Genomic DNA, 26509 nt, shown 5'->3' with positions numbered 1-26509 from the left:
AGTAAAAGTACTCAATGCAGAAAAATCCTCCCATTTCAGAAAGTGGAAACGATCCAAACAGTTGTGTGTTTAATGGTCTAATCATCTCAGCTGGACTTGTAGGCCGTTATATTGTTGGGTAGTTTAATTTATAATAAAATATCAGATTTTATAAACTACATGGGTTTTGTGTGCAACAATCTTAATGTGTAAACTAACTAGTAACTAAAGCTGTCAGATGAGTGTAGCGGAGTAGAAGTAGAAAGTGGCATGAAAAGAAAAGACTCAAGTAAAGTATAATTACTTCAACATTTGAACTTAAGGACAGTTCTTGAGTAAATGTACTTCGTTACATTCCACCGCTGTCCATCCCTTTTCACCGAATTAGGAATTTCTGGCTCCAGTAACTGAAAAAGATGCTACCAACCCAAACTCCTAGATGCAAAATGACCCTTGGCCCTTTGTCCATGTTTGATCAAAATAACTCTGCCTTCTGTGTGGAACAGGAGGAGTGATGGGTTGCCTCTCAGGGTTTAGCTCACACAATATAGAGGATTTGATGGATGACTGACCAGAGCTAATGGCGTATATCAGTGCAGGGATATGGCTCACATGTATGGAGGTCTGTTTACAGCAGCAGCAGGGTGACAGACAGATTTTTCTGCGTGGCTGTCACTCAAAGCGCTCCCTGCACAAGAGCACAAAGCCTGAGATTCGGCGATGCTCCAGATTTATTCATCTGTTGATTGTGCGCTGCCACATTCTTCTATTGAGAGCAGAGAAATTATGCCCTGCTGATAAATGGAAACTCTTTTCTTTTCCCTGAGGTCAATGCAGCGACGGCAGCAGATTATACCTTTGCTTTGGTTGCTGATATATTTCAGTGTGATTAGTTATAAAAAGCACATGTGCTTTTTGTTGTGTTGTCATGAAAAATGAGCGCCGCTCCAATCAGCCAAACGGCATTCATACCAAAGCAAAAAGACTGCGACAAAAAGTTTTTTTTGGGGATTACGCCTGCTACAAGCAAGTAGCTTTTGTGCCTATAACATAATCAAACTGGGACTGTTTCATACGTTACTATGTTTAAAAAGCCCCTATTATACTCCTTTTCAGCATCATATTTGTATTTTTGGGGTCGGCTAGAATAGGTTTACATGCTTTGATGTTTGAAAAACATGTAGTGTTTCGCATACTGTCCATCGCTGCAGTCCTGAAAAGCCCAGTCTGCTCTGATTGGTCAGCTGGCCCACTCGGTTGTGATTGGTCAACCATATTTAAACAAGCCACTGGACGGGCTGTACTTTCTCAGGCAGTACCAATGGGCGGCACATGTGAAAAATTGGGCTGGCTTTCTCAATCAGTGACGTCACTAATTGAGGAATTTCAAACAGGAATGTGGGCGAGGTGTTTTCAGGCAGTTGAGAAAAAGTGCTGTCTGTGGCGGAGAAAGCTAGTCTGGCTATCACCAGACCAAGCTCAATCTTTTAAGATTGAACATTAGTCTGGGGAGTCTGCTCTGTATTTTCTACTGCACAAGAGGCGTGATCAACGGGCATAGTTCAAATGACTCTGTACGCAATTGGATAGTCCTTCAACCAATCAGACCAACGATCCGGGTGATGTATTAGTTTCAGAGAAAACTTGCCTTTGAAATCTTTTGAAACAGCAGCGACAGCGGCATCAACGGGTTGCTGCGCTTCGGTGGCCGGCTTGTTGAATGTAAACAAGAAGCTGCTTGCCGTGGGAGCGTGTCTATGTTCCCCGGGTCCTATGTTCCCCTCTTTGTATGAGACTGGGGAACATAGGACCCTTTTTCAAAAAAAGGGTCCTATGTTCCCCGGTCTGTTACTTTTTCCACCATTACTGCCCAATTCCATGGCAAATAGGCCTATGTAGGCCTACGGGCTGTCCTAACCCTAACCCTAATTCCATGGCAAATAGGCCTATGGGCTGTCCTAACCCTGTCCCGGGGAACATAGGACCTGGGGAACATAGGGATGACCCCCTTGCGGTCGCTTCTCTATCGTCATTGTGTTAAACCAGCCAATAGCGCACTGGATAAGCCAGTTTGTGATTGGTCCCCGCAGATTTGTAACGGAAGCAGGATAGATAAACGTACAGGTCTCCAGCCTGAGCTGCAGGGAGAAATCAAATCGCCGGCAGATCGGGCTGGGTTTACCCAGTCTAAGAGAAAGCTCCATTTGGAGTTAAATGTGTTTTTTAAAAATCCAAAAAAGCATAACAGGGGCTCTTTAAAACCGTGACCATTACGTCTACTGTAAATGCGACCGTTACATTCTCTGGTTTGGATTTAGTTTGGACGGAAAATGCTCCTTTGGGGCGGAATAAACAACCAATACCGTTGTATGGTTGGAGGACTTGTTGGGTCCCAACATGCAGTGTCTTGTAAAAAAATAAAAAATTGTTTAAAAACCCTTGGGTCTGACCCAAAACCTAATCACTTGTTAATTGGCTCTCGACCTGACTAAATCTGGTGACACGTTTTTGCGATATCTTGGTAACAAACCAGAATCAGAATCAGAAAAGGATTTATTGCCAAGTAAGTAACACTTTTAAGGAATTTGCCTTGGCAGCTGGTGCATACATAAGCAAACCTATTAAACTGGCAGGAATAACAACACTCTGCTTTAAAGGCCAGTTTTGTGCTTGAAACCACTAACGCCTGTGAGCACAAGAAGCTCTTATATGTACTTTAGTGTTTGCTGCACATTTTCAGATCACTGGTTTTCTTTTTCAGCCTGGAGGAAACAATAAAGGGCGCTTTACTGGAAGCTCTAATAATTTCCATGATCCTGTTACGGTTATTGTTATGTCTTTCTGGTTACTGTCCTGATAGTGAGGCTGTATTGTGTGTGATTACTGAATATTGTATGTTTATTAAGAGTTTTTATGGTTAGGTCAGAACTCAGATGTGTTTGACAGGGATGGCGAGGAACAATGCGTCAGTCAGGGAAACACTAAATGGCTCGTTACTCAGAGTGTTATGCTGGTCAGAACTTTCTAAATAAAGTGTAGTAATGACATCTGAAACCCTAATGTGCATCTAATGTAGATATTCATAATATTTGGATCATTCAAGCTCCGACATAAAGAAGAACTTAGAGCATTGGCTGTTCTGATTGTGCAACATCCACTGTGGCATTTCAGATATTATTAATCAAAAGTCTGTACCGCGTCTGTATCTTGTAGTTTAATGACTGTAGATTGACTTGAGATAAAAACACTCACATATTCAAATATGACTTTTAGTCTGGATCAACGTAAGTACATTTCCAGGATAAAGCCTGAGTCAGGCTTTGCCCCAGTCTGCTTCCGTTCTCGGTGTGTTGCCATTTTCAAAATCCCTTCGCTTCAGGAAACGACGACAGACTTCGAACTAGAAAGCTAAACGCTGAAATGTCAACTTTAGAAGAACATTTGTATCGTGCAACAAGGGAGGCCTGCTTGGTTCTTTCTGTAAATGATTTCCTCTCTAACTGGGACGTTTTGGGACCGATTGGTGGGATTGCTGTGGACGAAGTACACACAGTGAGCCCTGGCCGATTTTCGGACTGCTTTTTGGCAGTTGGCAGATTATCTGTATCACGTTTTATTTGCCTGATAACCAATGTATGTAAATGAATTAAAAAGTGCGCTACTTTGGCTCTGCTACAGCTCTGTGTCTGTCCCTCTGCTTCAGTTTCACTCCCCACTGAGTCTGACTTCATGTCTCGCCTACAACACTATCTGACTATCTCTTACTGGGTAATATGTTGACAGTTTCTAATTTATTAAATAATTGCTTAAAGCATTTGAAAAGTTCTGTGTTGGAGTTTGTAACATTCCAAAACCTTAATTTGGATTTAAAGATTTTCATTTTCACTGTAAATGCGTATTGGTATCAAATATCGGTTTCATTAAAGGTGCAGTAGGTAAGACTTATAAAACTAACTTTCTGTCATATTTGCTGAAACTGACCCTATGTTCCAGTAGAACTACATGAAGCAGGTCATTTAAAAAAAAAATCCGGCTCCTCTGGCACCACCTCCTGTGCAAAAATCCACCGCTCCCTGTTCAGATGCACCAATCAGGGCCAGGGGGGGGGTGTCTAACTGCGTGTCAATCACTGCTCATGCACACGCATTCATTCTCCCTTGTGGGGGGAGGGGCTTAGGAGACCGTTTTGGGCTTTAGCAGAAAGGGGGGAGGGACTGAGAAGTTGTCGATGTTCAAATTTTTTGGCTAAGTCCTGGATCTTCACAATCCTACCTACAGCACCTTTAACTACTAATAATCTGTATCGGCCTTGAAACAGTATCGGTCGATCCCTAATTTAAATAGCTCACGTTACTGTATTGTGTCAACAGTTAACTTGATTTAATATTGTATGTGGCATTTTTTTTGCGGGGTGGTAAATGTTCCACCAAAACAAGTTCCTTTCCGAGATTATTTAGCAGAGCCGCCGTCACTGCGTCCAGAGCTTAGCACCGCCCAAGAACATTGGGATTGGTTAAAAGAAATGCAAACAAACCAGAGCGTTTGTTTTTCTCCTAACCCAGATTCGGCTGACATCGTCCAAGCCTACTCACAGCTCCAAAGTGATTGTACTACTGATCAAAACTCTCAATTACTTTCTCCAGAGTGAGCCAACAGCTCCATAGTTATACTGTCTCTCTATCAGTGGGAATGCCTGTCGTTATGTTTATTCTGTCTACCTGTCTGTTGAACTTACACATCCGTCTGTCTACTTGTCTGCCTGTCTGCCTTCCTCTCTAATTATCAGCCAGTCTACCGTCTGTTTCCATCTCTTCCTACCTGCCCTGGTTCACTGTGCAGCCGACGAAGCGTTTCACTGATCAGCTCTGAAATGATGACTCATCCTAAAAAAACTGTCTCCGAGTCACCGACGCCCCTCCGGCTCATTATGTGTCTGGCAACTGTGATAGATTTCACTTGTTGTTTCCCATTAGATGACTCATAATCAAATATTTTGACATGTATTGCTTTTTAATGACCACTCGGATGTTTAATGGATTTTAGTGAGCCAAAGGTCAGTATGACAGGACTTCGCTCTGACCTCTTCACTTCCTGTGAAATGCAAACACAATAGCACTGCCGACTCTCACTTTAGTTCTTTTAAGGGGAAACACTAAAGGCATAAACATAATTTTTTTTTTATTTTTGAGATTCTGGGCTATTTTACTTCTATAACATGTCTTCTTTCAGACTAGTGGAAAAAATGCATTTCTTTTATTTCAAGCTTTAGTGCGTAACTTTTTGAAATTAATGAACGTCCGTTACATTCAAGCCATTGCCAAATGAGTTGCTACAAAGCTAATTAAGACTATCAGCTCCACACAACTCTCTCTGTATTTCTCAGTATGACTATGTTCAGAAGATTGTGTCGTCCGGTGACTTTCCCACGCAGAAATTCGAGATAATTACCTCCATCATGTTTTTTTAATCCTCCATGTCCTCCTTGACTACTAGTAACTGCGTGGAGGCAGTTACTATTATGGCTGTTGACACTATTTCTGATTTATGGAGTGATAAAAAGAGATTCCCTCCTGTAAAAACCTTTGTCTCTAATATGTCAACAAAATGAAACAAGAACTTTGAACCTGGCTTTATCCAATGTTCACATTTGTGTTCAGGAAATGTATGCAGATTAGCACATATTCAGTATTCCTGCTTATTAAACTCAGCTTAAACATAGGAGCCTGCGTGTTGTCGGCCTCGTCCTCTCTTTAACGCCGTCCGAGCTGATGCACACGGCCACTGTTGCCACGGTAACGACCCTTTGGCACCTGTTGCTGTGGATCGCGTTCTGGCTGACTTGGGAGAGAAAGCAGCTTGTGCTTCAGGGGGGAGGGAGACGGAGGAGGCTGCATCCCAGTTTGTGTCAGGGTTTTGCTACGTTAAAGGTGGTGGAGTTAAGCTTCATGCAAGGGCGTAACTTTGGGTTCAACATTGGGGAGGGGGTTGAGATCTCCACTTTTGAGCAAAATTGATATTTTGAGCATATAAAACACTTAATTTCCTGCATTCTGGTGAATTTTTCTGCAACAATTTGTGCCTTTTCTGCATCAAGTTATGATGCAAACGTCTTTATTTATCTAAAGGAAATTATTTTTTTTTTGGGGGGAGGGGGGGTTGCACTGGCCAGTTTTGATTATTGCCCCCCCCCCCCCTGTGTGAATTACGCCTATGGGTTCATGTCTTTTTGCTGCGGGGGTTCAAGGGAAAGGATAAGGCTGGTGATATTTTATGGTGTTCTTATTGTCAAAAAATTATTGAAAAAAACCAACAATACATTGCTTCTAAAGTATTGTGTGTCCAAAGACTGAGATATCTTCTTCCTCTGTGCCACAGTGCTCCATTGTTGTCCAAAAAATACGTCTTAAAACACATCAGTGAGCCACGCTGTTGCTCTGGCTGACATGTTTCTTCATTATGAACACACGCACACACAAACACACACACACACACACACACACACAAGCACACACACATGCACACACACACACACACACACACACGCACGCACGCACGCACACACACACACACACACACACACACACACACACACACACACACACACACACACACACACACTGTAGTTTAGTTTGACTCAATCCAACACACACCGTCCTGCTGCCACATACACTGACTAGAGCACCAAAAATAATAATTACAAAGCCGGTGAAGAGGGTTAATATTCCCTGATTTAAGTCATACATTTACAAGAAAAGAACTCTGATATTCTCTGAGATGAAAGTGATACGTTTACGAGAAAAGAACCCACAAATTTGCTAGAAAAAAGTCCAAAGAACCACATCGCTGCAGGATCACCACAGATGCCATCAGCTTGCCGTGCATCATGCCTGCAGTGAATGACTTTATAATCTCAGAGAATATCCATCTTTTTTTCTCTTCTGTAATACATTTATTTTTCCCTACAATGGCACTAATACTCCATCGTAATGAACTAAATAACTGCAATTAAAGGATACTTATGGTGGACGAAAGGCAGCTGAGGTTTGTAGATCTACCATCTCTCCCCAGCAGTGGCGGTTCTACATTGAATTACACCCTGGGCGAGACCCCCTTCGAGCGCCCCCTTTGAGAGTGTTTTTGGAGGAAGAAGATCTATCAGGCTGTGGTTTGGGTCTTTAATGGGACTTATTGATTAAAAAATACAGACTATCACCAGCCTTAACCTTTAATCGATTAGTAGTTTTTTAAAGACAAAGATTACTTTGTTGCTGCATTATGACATCATAATCACTATATTTGACTACAATATCCCTAAAAGCATGTTTTGGGTGTATTTTATATCAATATGGGGGTAATACTCAGGTGTCCACTATATAAATTATGTGAAAATGTACCCCAGCACATACAGTAATGCTATGCGACGTTCCAAACTGGACACATCTGAGAGTAACTTTTTTCATGTAAAATGTGACTATTTCAATGGATATTCCAAATATATTTAAGCCTATAATGAACTATGTGTGGAGCTAATTCTCTGCTCACACTGACACACACACACACACACGGCCCGCGGCCGCGCACGCCGCTCCTCCTTGTGAATCCTAAATAGCGCGCAGAGCTGGATGGCATCGCAGGGTGTCTGGTAGCGTGGATACAACAGCCCACTGGCCTGGGAGTGCACCATCCCTTTATCACTATTAAATCACCGTTCTTTATTATCAACGTTTCATTCCTTTGAAGACATTTGGCAGAGCAGCATTGTCTTTTTTTTTTACCAAGTTGGATTGCTTTCGTGAACTTTTACTATCTAGCCTACTTTTAGTTCTCAACAGAGTCTGTTTCAGCCCCCTCTCCCCTTTCCCCTTCTCACGCAGCTTCTGTGCTTCGCGGCGCAGAGGGATTTTTTTTTTTAAGTGCTCGTGCCGCCCCCCCATGTGTCATGAAAAAATGCCGCCCCGGGCGGCTGCCCGCTTCGCCCGTGCCAAAAACCGCTACTGCTCCCCAGAAACTGGATATAAAAAAAGTGCGCTGTAGCCTGTGCCTCAGCCACGTCGGGTAAATTGATGAATTGGTTCAGCATTGGTTCAACAGTTTGAATCGTATGGCCCTGCACACAGCGTATACACAGCGGTGGACGGTTGTCTTGCTGACACCAAATGTCTCTGCCACAACCCTGTATTCTGCACAGGTGGCCCACTTGTACAATGCTACCTCTCTCCATTTAGCTAAAGAACTTAGCTTCTAAACTCTTTGATTTAGCAAGCCGGTTTGTAATCTACAACCATGCGTAACGTCAACTTGTGATGAAACTATGCTTTGCGTTGTCTAGTTTATTCGCTCTAAACTAGGGATGCACCGAATCCAGATTTTTGGGGTTCGGCCAAATACCGAATCCGAAACCGAACACCGAATCCTACTCCCATCCTCAGTCCATTAACACAGTAAACACATTAATCGTCGTCGTTTGGTTAACACAAGTTTTTAGCTGTGACTGTCCTTCCTTTGCCGTGCCTGAAGTTGTTTTGGCTGCTGTCTGTGGATTCCTTCATGCACAACTCGTATCCTTCCAGATGTTTCATACCAAATGTTGTAACAGCGGTGATGTTGTGAATTGTTTAGGGTCCTCGCCACCACGAGACAAATCGGCATTGCAGATTGAACATGTAGCTGGACTTGAATGGCCTTCTTTTGACTGAAAGTACTGCCAAACTACACTTATTCTGCTCACGAGTTCCATTTTCACTTTCTCACAGCCTGCTGCATTGAACGCTCCTCCTACATAAACACCTTCCCTTAATCAGCGGCGGCATCATTACGTCGACCAGCATAGCACGCGTAGTACAAGCGTAGGGTTCGGTTCGGTGGGAAAAAATACTAAGGTTCTGCAGAAACCGAACCACGTCAAAAAGCCCAATATTCGCCCGAATCCAAAGCCTGGATTCGGTGCATCCCTACTCTAAACCAGTTAATGGAAATGCTTCTAATTAGCATTTTCTCTTTTTTTCTTTTTTGCGAAATGTGAAAAGTTTGCTTAAAATGCGCTTGACAATTACACCAAGCGACACCAATCACCCTCTATAGCCACACTTTACACTGCTGCCATCTGGCCGCAGATACAGGACTCTGAGGTGTAGAAGGACTCGCTTTGGCAGAACTTTTGTCACTTCTGCCATAGCCATGTGAACAAACTACCTCGCTGACTTTGTATAGATCCGGTGTCGCTGTTGTAAATGTGGTTGTTTCTATGTATCTATGTTATCGATGTAGTTGTCCATGTATATTGCCATGTGCATAAGACAGACTGTGAAAACAAATCTCCCTCATGGGAAGATAAATATCTATCTATCTATCTATCTATCTATCTATCTATCTATCTATCTATCTATCTATCTATCTATCTATCTATAACATGCAACAAAAATAAATCGTAGTTTTTGGCCTTTTTAAGTTCAGAAACTCATCATCATTTAGTGTTTCCAGGTCTCCTCGGACAAAGCTCTGTCTCTGCTCTTCGACCTCGCTTCGTGTACCCCGTCAGAAAACACAGATTTATTGTTCAATCAGCCGTGTAATTAATCCCACCATCCACAATCCGCAGCTAATTAACTGCACAGCAGGTTCCACCGCTAAGTTAAATAACTTGTGGCTGGCCCACACGGTATAGCCGCCTTGAAGCACAGCCAATTCACTTAATTACAACTAAATACTTTCAGTGTTTTCAGAAGAAATCAAAGAGAACAATTCCTGCTGAAACGGTATTCAGATTTTTTTCATTTCGAGTTTTAATGCTCTTCACTTTGACGCCGTGGCTTTTCTTTGTGTGTCGCGCAGGAACATAAGTCGCCGTGTATCCGGGGCATTAGGCGGGTTTTGGCGAGCTGCCACTGTAGCAGGGGCCCCTTTCATGTCCTGTTTAACACCCGGCTGTCACTTCGTTTATCATGGAGCTCCTGTTGAGCACAATGTTGGCAGCGTGACAGCAGTGTCTCATTTCACCGTGCGAGGCCTAAAACAGAAACGGGTCATGAATTAGAATCAGTATTAGATATAAGCTATTTATGGAGCGGACAATGGGAGAGTTACAGAACCAGAGCGAGTCCCCATTTTGACTGAATAGGGCTGCTGCCGGAGGATCTTTAAAGGATCTGATAACAAAATATACCCATAAACCCATACACCCATGTGCACATTGGAAGTGTTATAGGCTGAATTAATTGTTCCTCCTGTTTATACAGTAGTTAGCCTGGTCCTACCAGACTCTGGTACATTTCATTTGTACAGAGAGTCTGGCCTCTCTCCATTGACAAGTGTTAACTTCCTTGAAGGCGGGTACTCTGTTGAAGTTTAAAACTATTGGATCTGCCCAGAGCCACTCTGGATCTGCCATAACCAATCGCTAACGTTTGGTCGTGACGTATGTCATGCGCATGTGCAACAAGAGGGGAGACCGACAACTATCGGCTTATATTTAGCATTAGCATCGCTACCGTTAGCCTTAGCTAACTCCTTCACCACTAACGGAGCGAGCTGGAAAATCAAACTTTTCCCGAACTCAGTGGGGAGGAGGGTCACAACATCATGGCCACCAACAAAACTCAGCAAAGATTGTTCTTGCTCGGGCTTTAACTTCTGGATATTCGGCAGCGTTGCCACAACGGACCGAATGGCTTTGCTTACATCTTTCTCGTGCACGTCCTAACTCCATCGTTCTCAGCCACTCCCTCTGTTCGCTGATTGGACCGCCAAATATTTGGCCGGCGAATATACTGCGAACCCAGACGGAGTACTGAAGGGAAATGAAAATTGAGTGGAAGTACGTAGGAGGACGGAGCCAGGCTAGTTTATAGTGGCTGTGAAGAGTTTTCCGCCTACTATCTAAACCAGAGAACTTAACAGTCACGGTTTTAAACATGTTAACGTTGTGAAAACGTTCGCAGTTTGGTTAGGTTTAGCCACAAAAATGACTTGGTTAAGATTAAAAAAACATTGTGGTTTGGGTTAAAATCAGACGTTATTTCACTTCTTTTTTTTTTTTCAAATCTGTCTGAAAAGAAAACTCCCCAGTAATTGGTCCTCCTGTTCAAAGTGGCTGTGACGAAATCCCTCCCTATAGAGATTTCACAACAAGTCTTTCAAACCCAACGCATTCTCACTCCCATCGCGTCAAAAAAAAGCAACGTTTGGTCAGGTGCCTTTGGCGTTTGTTATTGACGCAAAAAGTCTTCTTTAGGGTCATATTAAAATGCTCACATTTTAGAAACTGGAAACGATCCAAACAGCTGTGGTATTCAGCTGGACTAGTTTAATTTATATTAAAACATCAGATTTTATAAACTCCATGTGTTTTTTTTGTGCAAAAACCTTATTTTGTTAAGTAACTAAAGCAGTCAGATGAATATAGTGGAGTAAAAAGTACTATATTTCTCTCTGAAATGTAGCAGAGTAGAAGTAGAAAGTGGCATAAAAAGAAAATACTCAAGTAAAGTACAAGAACCTCAACATTTGTACTATAAACGTAAATATAAGTCGTAATTGCTGCTTGAATAAACGACTTATGTGGGCGTTTGTTGGTGGAGGACAGTCTCATTCATCCTGAGGGCTGCACAAATGTGTGTTCCAAATTTCATTGCAAATCAATAGTAGTAGATATATTTCACTTGCAACCACAAATATCAACCTCTGTCCACCAGTCAGGGATCAAAGTCAGTAGGATGCATCGTCTGGGGAACAATGTACTTCATTTTGTGCCAATCCATTAAATATATGATAGATGAGAGGATAAAATAAATCAGTAGTTGCAAGTACAGATGATGAATAGAGAGGTAAAATTAAAAAAATCTAAGCTCTCTCTCCTCTCTTTTTTCCCCCGGTTTGAGTTGTTTTGTTTTTGTTCTCCATCTCCCGGCAACATTCATCACTGTACTCGAGTGGTTGGCAGGCGTAGCGAGCCTCCCACCCACACAGCATCGCTGCCCACCCTCCCAGCATGCCGCTGGCCACTTACCACAGCCCTCTTAACCCTGATGGAGTGAAGGAGAGGCTGCAGAGAGCGCTTATACTGAAAGGAAAAAAAAATAGCTGAAGGAAGAAAGAAACAGCATTTTGTATATACCAATAATCTGTTCTATTAACATTCCAGTGAATTTGACCACTCTATGTCTCTGATTATCTGGGTCTTGGCCATTTTCGACACCCCTAACACTGATTGCTAAGCTTCGACATTGCTATAGGTAAGGGTTGGCGCTCCTGTGAGCCAACAAGTCATGATTACACACGTTTTTTATTGATCTTTTCTGTGGATCTTTTTTATTTTTTTTTATTGGAAGCCAGAGATGCACACGTATACATACAGAGTAAAGATATAACTTCCAGTGTTTTAAATATATATATATATATATATATATATATCCTTTATTTATTCAGGGAGGGTCAGTTAAGAGCAAGCTCTCATTTCCAATTATGCCCTGATTACATGCCTTACAAAATTACAACACATACGTATGAAACCACCGAACATGGCAATTAATATACACTATACAGTCGCAACACACAGTACACACATCAAACAGTTACAGGATGGTAAACTCTATATGCACATGTACATTCAGTATACATGGCTTCATAAAGAAGACATTTAAAGTGATTAAATGGAATTAGGCTGTTCTGCAGGCTATTCCATTTATATGGGGCATAATATTCAAATGCAGTTTTGCTTAATTCTGTCCTAACAAATGGAATATTTAGGACCAAGGAGTCACTAGTGCGAGTATGGAGGGAATATTTATTCATAATTCAAATTGAAAGTCCAAAGAGAAAACGAAGCAAGATCAAATTAAAAATAGTATTATTTTAATTAAAAATAGTATTATTTTACTACGCTACTAGTTTAGGGAAAGGTCGTGGGTAGGCTTACACTTCCGTGACACGCGGGAATAATGGGACGGTTAAAGACACGCGGGACACGATCCCCAGTCTCCTGGGTGAAAGTCCTGTGTTTGACCAATCCACCCCCCCGACCAACCTCCCTACACGGAATTCCCCCCTTACATACTACTCGCTAAACCGCGTGTAGCTGCTGCTCTCCCCGGTACGTTCTACAAACACGCTGAAGGACGCTTTTTTCGTCGCTTCAGACGCTGACAGTCACTGTCCAGACGTCCGTATTTTACGAGTTCGGAGTGAGAACGGGTTGCTTGAAGATATACGTTCCAGTGTTTTAAAGATATAAGTTCCAGTGTTTTAAAGAGTTTATATCTTATAAATATAAATATAAATATGGTACATTTACAAGAAAAAAAGTCAGTTTTTTTTCTCAGAATATTACCCCCCTCCCCCGGCTCCTTAATGTCATTTTTTATCTACTACGGCATCATACAAATCAGTAAACAAGAAAAAGTACTTTTTTAATTATTCAAATTACAGAATTTACCATTCTGATATTTAAATATGAGTAAGAATGAAGTTGGGAAACATATAATTTCAACCAATAGTTTCCTCAGTCTGGCTTGTTTGGAGCGAAGGTGTCGTGACTTCGTCGGTGCTGCAGAAAGCCAACGTGTCTGCCGTGACTCTGTGTCCCTTTAACCCAGATCTGTCCCCCAGGGGAGCAGACAGTCCGACTGAAGACAAACCACTCAGCCCTCCATGCATTATGTAGCGTTTGTCTCTCTGAGGTCTACAAACACAGAACAAACACAGAGCAGCACATCTTGTGATGACTAATTCAGTGCATCATCTTGCTTCTCATCCAGTTGATGGACACGTTCATCCAAAGCGCTGTACATCATTTTAAAAAAACTAAGTGAGTTTGTGACTCTCAGTTGTAAAAAAACCAACAACAATGCTGCTCACTGGTGGAAACTAGAAGAACTTGTATCTGTTTCGTGTCCTCGAGCAGTCCAACTTCAGCCCCCACTGCTGACTTTTTGTCTCCTCTACGCAGTTCTGTATTTCTTCTCGCTGCAGTGTTTTCTGCTTTGAATTTAGTTCTTCTGCTTGCTGTGTTGTGTTAGCAGTTTTCCCTTTCCTTGCTTTAGACCAGGGGCGTCCAAACTTTTTTTTACAGAGTGCCGGATTTGATAATGTGAAGATGCCCGGGGGCCAATGGTCCCTTCTCACATTTTTTTTTTTTTTTTTTAACAATAAAAGTTACATAAAAATGCATCTATAACAATTTTTATTTTCATTGTCACAATTATAATTTTCTTGGCAATGTAGTCTCGCTTTGCCAGACCCTCCTCCAAAGCACGCTGAAGGAGGGTCTGGCTACACCACATATCATTCGGGTATGGGAGGAAAACGTGCTCTGGTTTAATGGCATTTCTTTAAACCAATCAGAATCGTCATGGGCGGTGCTAAACTCCGCACAGAGCCACTGCAAAATAGTCGTGCGAGAGAAAACTCAGATTGGACAGATAGTCTAGCTAGCTGTCTGGATTTACCCTGCAGAGATCTGAGGAGCAGTTAACCATAGTCCTCAGAAATCCACCAAATTTGAAATTCCAACACAAAGAAAGCGGAAGGAAACGGAAAATACATGCATCCGGCGGAATTTCCTGCGGCACCGAAGCAATCCCGGAAGTGGAACATCAAGGATCTGTGCACATATACTTTGTCACGTTACTTTCTGCTTTGCTTTAAACATAACTACTACGCCCACTAGAGGGCGCCACCACTATAAACGTAAAGATGAGTCGCAATTGATGCTTGATCAAACAACATATGGGAGCGTTTTTCCGGGGGGAGGACACTCATGTTTTCAATTGAAACCTTATTTTCTCAAGCAAAAAGAATTCTCGCAATCACATGTAAGTATTCAACCTCGACAGACGATAACACATGAACTTGATAAAAAGCAAATGGGCAATAAAGGGCAATTGGTTGGTCATTTTATGGGGTTTCAAGGGTATTTATTCTTAGTCTCTGCCAGGTTATTGGCCTAAAGGATGAAACTCAAACTGCAGCACACCAATTTCAAATTACACATCGAGTCTTGATAAACTGCTAACTAATTATTTTCATTGTTGATTTATCTGTCGATTATTTTCGCGTTTAATCGATTGGTTGTTTGGTCTATAAAATGTCAGAAAATGGTGAAAGAGTTCGATCAGTGTTTCCCAAAAAGCCCAAGATGACGTCCTCAAATGTCTTGTTTTATCTACAACTCAAAGACATTCAGTTTACTGTCACAGAGGAGAGAAGAAACTAGAACAATATTCACATTTAAGAAGCTGGAATCAGAGAATTTGTAAAAGGCTTGATCGATTATCAAACCAGCTGGTGATCAATTTAATAGTTGGCAGCTAATTGATTAATCTTTGCAGCTCTAATTTACAGCACTGGCTGGTATACCTTTCGCACCTTAGTATTTCAACTATGACACATCCATCAGTTTTCCCTCCCTTGAACATTACTGCCTGAACTCCGCCATCCTCCAGCAGCAATCTGCAGCTGGCACCACTGCCTGCACGTCTGGAGGCCTGCGGGGGGGATGGGGGGGTTCACATGCTGACCAGGAAGTTAAGGTGCTTTTTGCAGTTGTTGGCAGGTGATTTGTGGCTACAGCTAGAATTAGCATCTGTGGGGCCATCAAACTGTCAAAATGCCCGTGAGTCACCAGACCGTGGGAGTCCGTCGCCGTCCACCATGCGCTCTGACACCTCTGATGTCGGCTCTCTCTGTGTGAATGGTTTTTATTTAAATTTCTGCGGAATGGCAGCGTGTTGAACTATAATCAATTAATTACATTACAAAAAAATACACATTTGGTCTGCTGAGGTTTTAGAAAAGCTCCCTTAGGTCATTTGATCAAGCAGCAATTATACTCAACTTAGTCTCGCTTTGCCAAGACCTTCCTCCACAGCGCTGCGGAGGAGGGTCTGGCTAGTTCACACAGCATTCTGGGATGGGAGAAAAACCTGCTCTGGTTTATTGGCATTTCTTTAAACCAGTTACAATTGTATGGGCGCCGCACGGAGCCCCTGTGGTGTTCTAACCTCTGAGATTTCTGAAGACTATGGTTAACTGCTCCTCAGATCTCTGCAGGGTAAATCCAGACAGCTAGCTAGACTATCTGTCCAATCTGAGTTTTCTGTCGCACGACTAAAACAACTTTTGAACGTACACGTTCCACCAAAACAAGTTCCTTCCTGAGGCTAATTTGCAGAGACACTGTTGCTCCGTACATTGGCGCCGCCCAAGACGATTATGATTGGTTTAAAGAAATTCCACTAAACTAGAGCACATCTTTCTCCCATCCCGCAATGTTGTGTGGACGAGTCAGACCTTCCTACGCAGCACTGTGGAGGAAGTTCTGGCTATGCGAGACTATTGTACTGATGACTCAACCAGGAAAGTTCCATGTCCATCCGAGCCTTGAAGTGCTCCAACTGTCAGTCACCAAACCCTGTCTATAGACAAAATGAACTACTTTCCGGACACTAGATACCCAAAATAACTCCTCTCACACACAATCCATGACATTTGGAAGTAGTGTTCCAGTGTTTAAGAATGTTCATGCTTCATATAATTTCAGCCTGAAGCAGATTTTTGTTGAATCATAGCTTCGACAGAAGTGGCACATGGCTTTTTAGAGAGATTGAAAAAGCTTTAGATGATGCACATTTTTCTCTCTTTTTACTTGTCACTTCTTTCTGCTGACCCATTTCTCTTCCTGTACATCGTCTCCTCTTTCTCTCACCTTCCTCTCACTCTCTGTCTCTTCTCCACCTCGATTGTCTTCTTTGTGTCCTCCAACTATAGCCTCGTCAGTCCTCTTTTTCTCCACTTCTCTCCCCCCTCTGTCACTTCCTCTTAATCTATCATTTCACTCTCTTTCACTCTGTCAGTGTCTTCTTCCATTTTCCTCACCTCCCTCTCTTTTCTTCTGCTACATCCGTCACTCTTTTACCCAACTTTTCTATTTCTTTTTCTTTCCCTGTTGACATTCATACCATTCCACCACTTTACTCTCATATACAATTCCTTTTTCTATCTCCTCTTCTCTTCATCCTTCTTTGCTACCTTCCCCCCTTTTTACACTCCCTTCTTCTGTCCTCATTTCTCTTCGCTACGCTCACCCTATTTTGAAATCCCCCCCTTCCCCGCACCCCCTCCCATCCTTTTCCATTCTTTTCCTCTTTCTCTTCCTTCAGCCACCCAACCGCAAGACAAATGGACGAATGCCTCGTTGGTGATATATAGCCTGCTTCCTCCCCCTCCGTCCTCCGCCGCCTGAGGGGAGGAGGGGGCGAAGTCTGACTGCAGCTACATATATGAGGCAGGAAAAGTAGCCAGAGTCAATGGAGTATGGTTGGGTGGCATCGTTGGCTCGGTTCTCATGCATTAGTGATTTTCCAGTGACAACAGATTCTGCTGTCGCTTTGTGTCGTTGTTGGATACTTTGGTCCTGTTGTCTCTGGCTTCACAGTCATAGAATAAATAGTTAGTCTGAACTGAAACTGATTTTTTGTGTGCCACCCAAGCCGATTGAATGTAAAATCAATGCGAGCATCAAAACTCAGCTCTAATGATTGTAGTTGGTCCCCAGCGGACTTCCACAAACCTAGAGAAAACACTCATTACCAATAACTTCTCAGGTTTTCCATTCTTGTATATGTAGTTTCACTTGATAACAAAGATATTGTAGCTTGATGGATAGATTAAAGGTAGATGTAAAGTGATAAATAATGGATGACAAAATAGGCTGAATGATGGATAAATAAAATTAGTGGAGGATGGAGATATATGCAGAAAAATGGTGAACTGGTTAATGGATGGATTAATTAGCAGTGGAGGAGATGATAGATGGAGGGATTGGATGATTAAGTGGCTAACAAAACACCTGCAAAGATACATGGATGGATGATGGATGGATGGAAAGAGGAAAGAGTGATAGTCAAGAATGGATGACACAGCTAAATGAATGACAAATGAATGAAGTGAAAGCAGGATGGATGAACTGGTGCAGGATGTAGAGATAGATGTGCAGATAAAGGTTGAAGAAAGCGGATGGATGGATAGATTTATGAATGAACATTGACAACCAATTGACAGATTAATGTGCTGATGGATGAAGAAGAAAGAAGAAGACTAGATGATAGATGAAATGATTAGGTAGGTGAATGGCCAACAAAACAAAGAACATACAAGAATACAATAAAAGCAGGCTGTTATCATGAATAATTCGTAAATATCAACCTGTTCTCACTCCCAACTCGTAAAATAGTGACGCTTGGGCAGTGGGTCTCAGCATCAGAGGCCGATGCAAAAATTCCCCTTTATGTATGGAACGCACCAGGCAGAGCAGCAGCTCGACCGCGGTGCTGTAAGAGGACGTAGTATTAAGAGCGACAACGGAAGCGAGTAGTATGAAAGACCAAAATGCCGCGTAAGGAGCTTGGTTAGGGTGGTGGATGGGTCAAACAACACAGGACTTTCACCCAGGAGACCGGGGTCCTTTTCCCGTTCTTGTCCTGCATGTCACAGAAACGTACATTTTATAACCCCACCCACAATCTTTTGTGATTGACCGCATGTCAGTCAGTACGTCCCGACCAAGAGCGTCAAAAGTGACGAGTCCCGAAGCTAAAGGAGACTTTTAGCGTGAATAATAAACGCCAAAAGCACATGACCAAGCGTCCGTATTTTACGTGATGGAAGAGTGAGAATGTGTTGTAAATATAGCTACGAAAAGTAATGTACCGTAATTTCTATGTGTTTCACATATTTGTTGCTGTATGAACCCCATTGACTGCACGACCGTCACCTCACGGTGCTCTGTACCCGGCTCACAGTCCCCTTTTATCGGTTAAATTTAGTTGTAAGGACAGCTAAACTTAATGGTCATGTGACCGGTCGGCTGTAATTTCGTAAGATATACCAATTTACAATATCATATGAACATGTTCATGAGAATGCGTTGATAAAAGAATGGAGGGATGAATGTTGGAGAAATAAGCAGAAGAGTGGCTGATAGATGGTTGGAGATAGAGTTATGGAAACATGCCGGACGTTCACGCACTGATGGAGGAAGTAAACGTAACAAAGTAAAAACTTAGGAGAATGTATGGATAAATATGAATGTGCAGAACAGAGCAAAAGAAGGATTGGTGGGGATGAAAACCGGATGGATGGATGGATGGATGGATGGATGGAGGGATAACATTCTGAATCAATGCAATTATTACAATACCAGCAGATAATGAAATGTCAACAAATGAGTGGCGTCTCTCCGAATCTGTCAGAGGTGAACGTGTCGGCAGCGTCGGAGGATCTTTTGTCTCTTTGGATCTTTTGTCTTCAGGCTGAATGAGTTCACTCTGAAAATGTCACCGGCTGTTTGATTCCACTTCATCACCAGTCGTTTTTTTGTTCGCTCAACGTCTGTTTGTTTGTTTCTCTTTTACACGTTTCATGCAAATCGATCCCCCTTTTCTACGCTGATGCGAGGATGCTCATTCATCTGTTCCAGAAAACACTCCATTAGTCATTTTGCAAAGAAGAGTTGGTGTTAGTTTTACTCTCTCTGAATGTGCATTATCTGCTTCGCTTCAGTCAGCGATTTTCTATATTTTTGCAGAAAGAATGCTTCAAGATGTTTCTCTTATCTGTTGTTTAAATGCAGATGTTGGTTTGTTGTGTATAATAGTGTGACTTCGGAAAAAAAGGCCGCTTGCTGAAACCAAAGTCCTGTGTTTCATACGGTACGGTTGATGTTTTACATCATTGGCCCTCACTATGTTTGAATAAACGAAAATATAACAATATTTCAAATCAGACAGCGTTTGGATGAAGTTCATTACGCCGCTTGTTCATAGGAATATTTGATTTATATTGGTGTTACAGAGATTATACCCTGATTGATGACTGCAGGCGCCGCCTCCACTTTACTCTGCAAAAATGTCAACCTCATACATCATCTTTCTGTCGAGTTGGCGCCGTGGTTGTCACTGTGGCTCTCGCCATCTGCTAATGTTTCAAATACTCTGCTTTTTAACTTGTCTTCATACCCAAACAACATAATAGTCCATTTGTCAGTGTCTTCCAAAAATGATCCATGGTATAAAAGTAAATATTTAATGTTAGAAAGATCACTTTCAAGAAACCAGTGTTGAAGTCACACGCTGTGTTTGCCCTACCATCCTAATACTAATACTTTTCAAGCGATTCCACTGTGGCAGACTATTTTCCAATATTGGAATGAAATCATGAGTCTTGCTAGAGTTGGGGCGCTCTCCCGTCGTCTCAATCGTTAAGTGTAAGGTGCTCATAAAACTCGGTCCGAGTCAGTCTTTTTACCGTACTGACGTTCCGACATGGTGAGGATGTGGAGCTCCAGATACAGTCCGAGTGAAACATGAAATATGATACAGGTATACAAGTCTAATTTGAGTAACAGTTCCATGCATTTAAAAGCTCATCAGATACTATAACACCGCAACAGTTTAAAATATTTGGTGACAGTATTTTTACAACTCTGGCACTGATTTCATTTTTTGTCGCGGCAGTAAAAAAAAACAGCATTCACGTCACAAAGTAATTAGTCTTGCTTTGCCAGACCCTCCTCCAAAGCGTGCTGGAGGAGGGTCTGGCTAGTCCACAAAGCATTGGGAGATGGGAGGAAAACGTGCTCTGGTTTATTGGCATTTCTTTAAACCAGTCACAATCGTCTTGGGCGGTGATAAGCACTGGAGAAAATCCGCAGTGCCGCTGCAATATAGGCTTGGAAGGAACTTGTTTTGGTGGAACGTGTACGTTTTAAAGGTTGTTTTAGTCGTGCAACAGAAAACTCAGATTGGACAGATAGTCTAGCTAGCTGTCTGGATTTACCCTGCTGAGATCTGAGGAGCAGTCAGAGATGGGAGTAAGTCACACATGGGCAAGTCACAAGTAAGTCTCAAGTCTTAACCTTCAAGTCTCAAGCAAGTCCAAGTCATTTTTTGTGACTATCAAGCAAGTCAAGTCAAGTCAAGTCATACAAAGTTTCCATTTTTAAACAAGCTAAAGACAGTGGTTATGAACTGCTGGAGTTTTATTTGCATTTTTTCCTACTCAATATTCAAAAGGCATTGTGTCCAAGCCACATACATCTGAACACTTTAAATTTATACAGATAAAAGCACAGCCTAAAACTGATATTAGGCCAACAAAAAATACACATACATATTTGTTCAATATGCCTCAATCATGACATCAAATCATGAAATTCATTCAAACAATTCAAGTATAATGGTTTCTAGTCAAATAATATTCTTCAAACATGCCTCACTTTTATGGGACAGAAACACATCCTTTAACATTTCCTTCTCTTTAAGAGTTTAAGAGTAGCTGAATACCACCACCTTTGTGTAATTTGGAGAGATTGACTGAGTGTATGTATCACATGGAATGGATAGCATATGTTAATATTTGTCAGTGTATTTGTGAGTGAATGTGTGCGTGTGTGAGAGAGCGAGTGAGTGAAAAGTTATTAATATTGGTGAGTGAATGTGTGTATGTGCATATGCGTGTGTGTGAGAGTGCAGTGTGTTGGGTGTGTATGTGTGCCTAGCTTTATTCACATACTTACGTCTGCGTGTGTGTGTGTGTGTGAGTGTGTGTGTGAGAGAGAGAGAGAGAGATAAAGAGAGTGCAGTTTGTGTTGTGTGTAATATGTATGTATGTGTGTGCCTAGTTTTATTCGCTCTTACCACCACCTTGAACAAAGAGGGGAGGGTGTGCTTATTCATGGCCCAAAACTGAAGGGAGGTCTGTCCATCACAAACGTCCAAATAGTGTTTCATCACTGTCTGATGAAATTCGACGTGGTGGTGGTTGACGTCGGAAATTTCTCGTCGTTTCTTCTTTGCCTGGTCAGATGTGTAATCCTTATAGCCAAACTTTATTATTTTCGGTGCAGAGGGATCCATGATGTTAAGTTACTAGTCGTAGCCAGTCTCGTTTACTGCAGGTCTGCCGCCGTGTGCCGCGTCATCATATCAACAGGTTCCCGCGCATGCAATAGCACTAAAATCTTAAAGTTAACTCCTCCTCAATATCAGAGGGGAAAAAATATGTATTTATTAAACAGAAAATCAAGTCATTTCAAGTCATTTGACGCAAGTCTAAGTCAAGTCTGAAGTCATGAATATCAAGTCAAAGTCAAGTCGACTCTTTTATGAATCTTTATCAACCAAGTCTCAAGTCCTAAAATTTGCGACTCGAGTATAACTCGAGTTAAGTCATGTGACTCGAGTCCTCCATGTCTGGGAGCAGTTAACCACAGTCAACCGGAGTTTAAAATGGCAACACCAAGGAAGCCCAAGGCAACATATATCCAGCCTAAATGAGTGTAATCCGCCGGATTTTCCGGCGGCAACAGAGCAATCCCGGAAGTGGAACCTCAAGGATATAGACTACAAAGTAATCTACCCAGAATATGGGCTTAATGTATGGCATTGGTGAATGCTGCATCTTGCCAGATGATGCTAGATTTAAATGTTACATGAGTGCTGTAAAGTGCCTAAAATTGTGTTGCAAAGCTGTTTACTTATTAAAACACCACTTCACTGCATTGTGCGCCCTTCTTTAGTTTTCAGAGTCAGAACAGAAAGAGAAATAGGGTCTCAGGTATTTAATAGAGAAATAGGTTTACTCTAACCTAAGCCTTCAACAGAACTATGACAACCTGGTTAATCTGTTAAAATGACAGCAGCGTGCTACTCTAACATGGTTATAATCCAACAATTAGCACAAAGGTAAACACAGTGCATGTGGAGCAGGATCAGGATAAAGAGATAATGAGACAATGCCTGATAAATACAGGTAAAGATAATAATAAAAAAGGCTCAGCTTGTGTGACTGAATCCCTCTGCAGATTGACTCTGAATGGTTTGTTGAATGGTTGACAGCCCGGACAGAGGATGAGCACCGGCGCTGTATCGATTTCGTTTGTTTGGCATGTGAACAGATGGCTGAGTGAGCGCTGCGTACTGTAGCAGCTAATTGCTCCATTAATTACACAATATTCAACACACTGCCTGCAGTCGGAGTTTCAGCTGCAACCAGAAAACCTGACTCTTTCTCTCTCTTTCTGTGTCTACCTCATTACCTACGCCTTCAAACCTTCATCGTGTTTGTTATTGAGTCCTAAAGGCATTATTTTCTAAAAACAAGTTAAAAAAACCAAGTCATAATTTTAACTTCCTTCCGGCACAAATCAATTTGTTTCAAGACTTTTGTAGAATGAAGTGCCATTCTGTCTCAATATAAGATACTGTGTGCGTCATGTCTGTCCAGGGATCTATTTTTTTCTTAAGTGCGCTTCCACCGATTTTACATTTTCTACACCAAAATGAGTTTACTAGTCATGTTTAATATGACTCAACCTGTGAAAACAACAGTTTAATGTCTTCTGTTGCCTGGAGCGGCTTTGTCATGTCTAAAAAGATAACCCTGATAATGTCACAGTGATGTCATCAGGGTTAAAGGGGAGTTACAGTAGAACTTTAAAATGTCACTTTTGAAAGATAAAAAGACATTTACCAGGCAGGTAGGGTATGGATGTATAATAGGATCTGGCTCTGATATTGATGAATTGACAGATGTTATCAGCAGTTGGATCTCATACTGTGAGAGTACTGTTCTTCCAACTAAGGTTATTAAAGTGTATCCAAACAGTAAACCATGGGTTACAAAGTCCCTGAAGATGTTATTGCATGAAAAGAATAGGGCTTTTAAGGAAGGAAACTTACAGATACTACACAAGCTTCAAAAGGACATTAAAGGGAAAACTAGGGCAGGTAAACTTAAGTACAAAGATAAAATAGAAACACAGCTCAGGATGATCAACCTGGGCTCTGCCTGGGACAGTATGAAGACAATTGCGGGGCTCAAGGGAGGGGGGAGGAGTAGGCTTGAACTGAACAGTTACAAGTCTGACTCACTGCTGGCACAGGACCTTAACAGGTTTTATGTCAGATTTGACAATCATGACTTCAGCAATAAACATTCTGAACTCAGAAACAGTCTTCTGGCATCTCCCCCATGTATCCCTACCTTTAATGAACGTAGCATCATCAACTCTTTTAAACACTGTAGAAAAGTCTACAGCCACCTGCTGCGTGTGTGCAGAGCAACTAGGTCCAGTATTCTATGATATATTCACCCTGTCACTCTCCCAGCAGAGAGTACCATCTCTATGGAAACAGTCTGTGGTGGTGCCTGTTGCCAAGGTTAGCCACCCCAAAACCCTTAATGATTTCAGGCCTGTTGCCTTGACTTCCTTGGTCATGAAATCCTTAGAAAAACTTATAAAAGTTGATCTTCTAGCTAAGGCGGAACTCTTTTTAGATCCATTTCAGTTTGCCTACAGGGCCAAGAGGGGGGTACAAGATGCCAATATCACCTTACTCAACCTCTTATATAAGCATCTAGAGGGGAGTGGGAATCATATTAGGCTACTCTTTGTTGATTTCTCATCTGCTTTCAATACCATACAACCTAATTTGCTAGCTGAGAAATTACTCATTTTAACCTTGAGCCGAGCTTAGTAGGCTGGATACTGGATTTTCTCACTCAGAGATGTCAGAGGGTGAGGGTGAACAGTGAGCTTTCCAGTGAGTTATATCATCCACTGGATCCCCACAGGGATGTGTCCTGTCCCCTCTGTTGTACATCCTATATACCGACGACTGTTGTAGCCATCATGACAATAGGCACATTATCAAGTTTGCAGACCACTCAGTTATTGTCAGCCTTCTTAGTGCACATGAAAACGACCATGGTCCAGCGATTGATGATTTTGTTGCCTGGTGTGAGAATGCTTCCCTTCATCTAAACATTACAAAAACGAAGGATATGTCCATTGATCTCAGACGTCATCCCAAATGTCCCCTGTAGTAGTGTTATCAAGGGCCAGGACGTAGACATGGTGCCATATTACAAATATCTGGGCACCTTGATTGACAACCAGCTTAAATTCGAACTGAACACTGCTCCTGTGTGCAAGAGAGGCCAACAAAGACTTTGCACTCAGGAAACTTGCTAAATTCCAGGTGGGCAAAATATTAATGACTTTGTTCTACAGAGTCTGTCCTGACAATTTCTATCATCTGTTGGTATGGAAACCTCACCATCAAGGATACAAATGCGCTTTTAAAAATTGTGAATGCGGCCAGTAAGATAGTGGGTGTGAAGTTCAGTAGCCTTACGGACATTTTTAAACAAACAGATTTTAAAAAAAGCCATGTCTATTTGCAAGGACACCACTCACCCTCTGTACGGAGAATACATGTTATTACCAACTGGCTTACATTTTAGCACCCCCTTGGCTCTTAAACAGAGATACAAAAACTCTTTTATTCCTCGTTCCATTCAGGCACTCAACTCAGCTAAGAGGAGGTGATAGCCCTTGCTTATGTTAATGACTCCTGTATTTATTTATTTATCTTTATCATTATTATCTATTGTTTGAGTGTTTATAGTTCTTTTTACTTTTATTATGACTCCAACACAACTCTGCAACTATTTATTCTTTAACTCAGGCTAATTGTTGTGTGGTTTGTGTTGTATATTCTTCATGTGATGTCTCCCTGCTGCATACAAATTTCTCTTTTGGGACAAAGAATAAACTGAACTGAACTGGATACAGCACTGCTGCTCAGCCTTGAAGCCATTTTCCCCCCAGTGGCCACTCATGGTATTGCAGCGAAAAATCCCTGCTCGTCCCAAAAATCCTTTTCACCATAGACCACCACTGTAAAAGAAACGTCTGTAAAACTGTTGACAGGACACCTCCAACTGCAAACAAGGTCAGATATAACATGTTCCTTTCTGAATTTTTTTGATCCATGGAGGTTTTATATTTGTGACATTTTTCTTAAGTCTGAGAAAAGCGATTTTACAATCTGTGATTTTACGTCATCACAATGTAAAGTCTCTGGGCCGAGCAGGAACTCGCTGGCCGTGCCATCTGAAGAAACACTACTGGGCATAGTCAGTGGGTCGCATATCACGGAAGAAAACCCGGAAGCTTTTTACATTTTTCGGCGTATGTGCCAGGCAAGTATTTTTAATTGGACTGAATATGTGCCATCTTTGGGTCTGGTATTTGGGTCTATGGTTATTATTATACATCCATGAGGTAGGGTCTGACAAAAGGCACTATGGGAAGTCCAGCTTTTTTTTGTTGGAGCTTGGCCCACGCTAAGTACTAAAAGTCAAATAAAAAAAAAAAATGTATTTGTCTTTCTCAAGTCCCCCAACTATACGAATTAAGAAAATAATTCTAGGGCTCAATATAGACACAATTATAATATACTTCTATAAGATGGAGATATTTGCCATGTCACTGTGTTGCAAAAGTTCTAATACATATCAAAATCAGAAACATTTCACAAACTTATATAATATGATACATTTTCTACAAGTATAATTCAATCAGGAGAGACTTCGTTGCAGATATGCAAACATTTATTACTAACAATTAACCAAACAAGTACACACAATTATTTGGAGATTAGACTCCATTGTAAAAGGGGATCTATACAAT

At 41.7% G+C, this 26509-nt stretch overlaps 1 protein-coding gene and 1 long non-coding RNA gene across 5 annotated transcripts in view; one reads left to right on the top strand and one right to left on the bottom strand.

Annotated features, from left to right (window-relative positions):
• The window catches only part of LOC116062409 (complexin-2), a 60576-nt gene that overhangs the window by 3103 nt on the left and 30964 nt on the right, over window positions 1-26509 (top strand). The gene's annotated exons all lie outside the window — the stretch shown is intronic.
• LOC116062423 lies at window positions 8709-26183 on the bottom strand. Its single transcript, XR_004107963.1, has 3 exons — window positions 26172-26183; window positions 14603-14613; window positions 8709-8935 (listed from the first exon to the last, which is right to left on the bottom strand). It is a non-coding gene; the product is annotated as an uncharacterized LOC116062423 (long non-coding RNA).

The sequence above is a fragment of the Sander lucioperca genome, chromosome 1 (genome assembly GCF_008315115.2).
Source record: "Sander lucioperca isolate FBNREF2018 chromosome 1, SLUC_FBN_1.2, whole genome shotgun sequence".
Classification (NCBI taxonomy): Eukaryota; Metazoa; Chordata; class Actinopteri; order Perciformes; family Percidae; genus Sander; species Sander lucioperca.
This window is presented reverse-complemented; position numbering and strand designations above follow the sequence as displayed.